Here is a 5,501-nt window from a genome sequence, read left to right as displayed (position 1 = left end):
GCCTGACCGCCACATGGTTCATGTGTAGGGGTCTCCTTGTATTCCTAGAGGCACTGGGTTTGGTCTTGGGTATATATATATCTCTCGATCAAATGGTTCACTTTACTAGCAATGATATTCCGCGTAGTGTCTGCGTTATTATGCCTTAGTGAGGCAGGCCAGTGGATGCCCCTCATCCCGGCGTAATATTTGCACTTTGGCCTGGTTTTGTCGTGAACTAAGTAACAGTTAAATCTGAAGGACAACATTACATGGTGGCTGTTGCCAACTGGGGCTAGATGTTCCAGTTTGGCCACCATACCCTCCTCGTTTGTTATGATGAGGTCCAGTGTCTTGAGTGTTTGCTCCCCTCTGTAATGCGTCGGGTCTTTAACATGTTGGAACAGAAAATTATCTCAGAGTTTCTGTAAAAAGAGTAGCAAGGTTGTTTAAGTCAATTGGCTTGAACTTGTTTCTGTAGTCGATGTCGCCATAATTAAGGTCTCCCCATGATAAGGAGATGGCTAGGGTTGAGGCTAACTGCATTGTCTATAAAGGCTCTCAAGTTCCTTTGGTTTGGTAAGCTACAGTCTAGGGATCTATGTATAGATACATCCTCTACCTGTTCCCTCACCTGGCTCTAAGATCTTGCCTGGCATAGATAACCACACCCCTCTGCTCATCTGATGGTAACTTCATAATTAAAGACGATGAAGTCCTGACTACCCAGCAGGTCCCTCAGCACCCAGAGCTGACCCATCTCAGCTATCCTCCATGCCTGGATGAGGTAGCTACTGTCATCAAATAAGTTAAAAATAACAAAGCCTCAGGGCCTGATGGAATCCCAGCTGAGGTGTATAAAACAGGAGGACCTCTGCTTACCAGCCATCCCCACTCTCCCTTGGAGAATATATGGAAAAAAGGAAATCCCCCAAGCTCTTAAAGACGCCTCCATCGTCAATATTTATAAGAAGATGGGAGACCAGTCAGACTGTGGAAACTACCACTGGATCTCGCTGCTGTCCGTAGCTGGCAAGATTATTGCCCGAGTCCTCCTAAACAGACTTTCTTCCTGAGGCGGGAAACTTCCTCCCAGACTCTCAATGTGGCTTTAGTGCAGAGAACAGCGTCGTGACCTGTACATGGCTTTCATCGGCCTAACCAAGGCCTTCAAATCGGTCAACAGGGAAGCCCTCTGGTGGACCCTCAGCCGTTTTGGCTGCCCAACAAAATTCATTGCCATTCTGAGGCAGCTCCACGATGGCATGAACGGCAGTGTCCTGCACAATGGCACCCAGTCTGAGTTCTTCCCCATCCAAATGGGGGTTAAACAAGGGTGTGTACTGGCACCAACTCTCTTTTCCATTTTCTTAGCTGCCTTCCTTACTCGTGCCAGCGCCAATCTAGCCAGCGGGGTGGACATCGAGAACCTGACAAAGGGTCTTTTCAAAATATGATGACTCCAGGCAGGAACAAAAGTGTCGGCAGCTTCCATTACTGAGCTTCAGTATGCAGACGACCTCACCCTTGTCACTCACACTAAATGCGACCTACAGGCTACAGGAGATCCTGAACACCTTCGCAGATGCGTATGCACACTTCAGCCTTGAGGTGAATGTATGCAAGACTCAGATTCTCTTTCAGCCTGCCCCTGGTTCAGCCACACCTCCACCAACCATCTTAGCTTAATGGTACTACCCTCTCTAATGTTACCCATTTTCGGTATCTCGGCTCCCACCTGTCCACCACCGCGGACATTGATGAAGAGATTCAGCATCGGATCAGGTGTGAATCTCAAGCCTTTGGCAGACTCCGAAACCGTGTCTTCAGCTGTAGGGAGTTGAAATGATCTACAAAGTTACTCGTATATCGAGCAGTGGTCCTTCCCACCCTGCTATATGGCAGCAAGACATGGGTCACTTACAGGAGGCACTTGATGATCAAGGCACTTGAAAACTTTCACCAACGTAGTCAAAACGTTCCATCCTCCAAGTTCACTGGGAAAACAAGAGAACAAATGCCAGTATTCTTGCTGACACCAACTGTAGAAGCATCGAGGCTACCATTATCCATGAACAACTACGCTGGACTGGCCATGTTAAATGCATGGACGACAGTAGACTGCCAAAGCAGCTATTTTACAGTCACCTAACGAATATTGACGAACGCTGGCGGGCAACTGAAAAAGTATTAGGATAGTCTTAAGACAAACCTGAAAACGTGCCAAATTGACCCCCTCACCTGGGAAACGATTACTCCACACCGCAAAGCTTGGAGGAGCACCACACAAGAAGGTGTCAATACTTTCGAGTTAGGCCGATTGCATACTGAGATAGAGACGCGCCAGTCGGAAAGACGCTGCCGACGCCCCTCCCGCACAAGATGTAGCCCCCTACATGTGCAATATCTGTTAACGACCTGCCGGTCCCGTATCGGCTTCTTTAGCAGTGCTGCCGTTTTGAGGAATATCGTCTGCTAACGAGGAAAACATATGACAGTTGGTGACATCATGAGGAGAGGCTGTCCACATTCTACGTCACTGAGATGCCATGAGGAATATATTCCTCATTGTTGTAGAAATGCATATAAAATGTAAAGGACTTAATAATTTTTTCTTCAGTAATATATATGACTTTTTTTATCAACTCCTTTAGTATATATCAACAGATAATGTAAAGTATAAATGGATTGTGGGCAATAAATGATGTGGAAAATCAAAATGGGACCCTCGATTGCTGTGGACGCCCCACTTTGCTCTCGTCCTTGGATATGGTAAGAGCTCTCTTCATCAGCGATGTATTATCAGCTGGACGTACTCGCAGAACTCTATCTACAAGCCGGTAAGGATATATTTATTTATGTAATTGGCATATAATTAATCACAGCTTTCATCACCTATGTAGCAATTACTTATACCTTAACCGTTTTCCTTTATCAGTGTTGTCATGGTCACGTTGACTGCTAGTCTGTTTAACTAATGATTCTTATTAAACTCCACGACCGCAAAACATGAGTGGGTTAGCGACCCCTGAGAAGAAGTGTTTTCCTCATAGACACTACACTTGTGTTTCCCTCCTAGTTTGCCCCGCCTTTGTGAAGACAGTTATCAATGAGTTGTTTATTCCACTTTCTCCTGGGAAGCTCAATCTTGAATTAGTCTGTGTAAATCAACTCAAGTAATTCGCCAGACCTTTGTCAACTGAGGGTCATCCTTGAATGAGTAACAGCTAGTTTGTTTGTAATTACTGTCATTGCGTGAGTAGCGATCGCTGGCAACTCAGGGGGTATATATACCCTGGCATCATGCAGGGCGACCGTCCCATGACGCTTGCTCCAACGTTTGTCCTCAGGTATGTTTAGGTGTAGCCATTTAGTTTGATTCAGTCAATTGTAGTGAAAATCAGGGTTCATCAGTGTTCATGCTTTAACAGTTGAATTGTCATTCACCCAGTGTAAGAGTACTATAACGTAAATATATCTGTCGTTCCTAGACAAGAGATTTGTTGTGATTGTGTTGTTCATGCTTCCCAGTCCGTCCCCTGACGCTTGCTCCAACATTTGTCCTCAGATCCAATTGTGACTCGTGGATCATTCAACAACTGCCCCGGATGTAGTAGATACCCAGCAGGGACCATATATGAAATGATGGCACCGATGAGGCATGATTAATCTGCTCCACTGCCTCATGGTGCCAGACCCCAGACTCGCCATGTGTCTGGCTACCACCGACCATAACAACGGTCGTGAGCCCAGTGTGCTCCCCTGGGTTACTCCCTGGAAGTTATATGTCCACAGAGTGTTGTAATATGTATGTTAGGGATAATTAATTGGAAATAATTATCCCATGTTGGGTAGTGGACCCCTGTATCTGCTGGTTTCAGTATTAACGTGTATGTTGAGTAAAGTACCAGTAGGTGTGAGAAGTAAAGTAATCTACAAGGAGTGCCATGTACTATGTATTGTGAGTAGGGCCAGGGAACTGGTCCTGCTATGCCATGTAATGTAACACCAGTAAGGTTATGTGCAGTAAGAGTGTAAGATCTGAATAATTACTGTTGAGTAAAGAAGTAAGAAAATAAGTAAATAAGAAAATAAGTAAAGAAGAAAGTACTGAGTCTGCAATAAGCCCAGGAGTTGAAACTGGTAGTTATATGTTAATAATATCTCTTTTTCCCTTTGATTTCATATTAATAAATTTTTTCTTAGAGTATTTTAGGAGTATTCATTTATCACACAGTAGTTACCTTTATTTCCGTCCAAGTGACTTGATACCAGAATTACCATACCCATGTGCCTAGACCCTCGTCCATGCTACCAAAAAGAACTAGGGTTATGTAGTAACCAATGAAGTAAGTACAAAGGAACAATTGAAAAGAACTAAGACAAGAGAAGTAAGTAAGATAAGGGTGGTGCAGGTGTTGGAAAACACGCGCCGTTACAGTGTATCAACAGAAATGATTAGATAAATTATATCTTTACACCCTGTTCATTTGTTGCTTTTATTATTCCAAAGGGCCAAATATACATTATTTTCCTGTGCATTTATAAAGGACTATGCAAGTAGCCTAGAACGATCATGGCAATTATTCACTGATTTAGTTATTCTTGGGTTTCCAGGGGAGACTACACAAAAGTTGATAAAATCTCCTATTGCAGGTGGTGATGGCTGCGAAGCGGAGCTTCAAAGATGCATGGCTGAACAATGAAGATTTCCAGCCCTGGTTGTCCCGTGTTGAGGACAATCCATCTAGATGATCTAGGGCCCTTTGCAAAATATGCAAGAAGGAAGTGAGTGCAGAATTGACCGCCATCAAACGTCACAGAACGACAAAGATGCATGCAGTTTATGATGCCTCGGAACAACAGGAGGTCCAGCAGGAGAGGATCCCGGCCCATCATGGGAACTATGCAGCAAATGGAGTGGCCGTAGCAACAATTCTTTTTGCTTGCTATATAGCCGAGCAAAACTTGCCATTTACCACTGCAGGTCATTTAGTAGACCTCATGAAGAGGATGTTTCCTGATTCTGTAATTGCTCAAGGCATGAACATGAAAAGAACAAAATGCACAGAGGTTGTGAGGACGTTAGGACGGTGTGTCACCGAGGATTAGTAGATAAACTTAGAGAAATTTTTTTTCCATTATTGTTGACGAAACAACAGACATTAGTACGATGAAAGCATCCTCTGTTCTTGTAAGATTTTGGGATTCAACCACAAACAGCATTAAATCTGGGTTATTAGAGGTGATCAATGTATATGGTGATGAATCATCTAAAGGGTCAACAGGGGAAAATATGTATAATTTAATTATGAAAACATTAGAAGCACACCGAATTCCACATGAGAACCTGATTGGCTTTGCTGTTGATGGCGCTAGTAACATTATGGGAGAACACAATTCTGTAAGCAGCAGACTACGTACAGGTATCACTATTCCTCACTAGCATAGCTAGGGGGGGGCGGGGGGGCGGTCCGCCCCGGGCGGCACTTTTGGGGGGGCGGCACTTTTGGGTCTGCTCA

The sequence above is a fragment of the Homarus americanus genome, unplaced genomic scaffold, assembly GCF_018991925.1.
Source record: "Homarus americanus isolate GMGI-L3 unplaced genomic scaffold, GMGI_Hamer_2.0 scaffold51476, whole genome shotgun sequence".
In the NCBI taxonomy this organism is placed as follows: Eukaryota; Metazoa; Arthropoda; class Malacostraca; order Decapoda; family Nephropidae; genus Homarus; species Homarus americanus.
The sequence above is the reverse complement of the archived record's forward strand: the minus strand, read 5'-3'. Positions refer to the sequence as shown.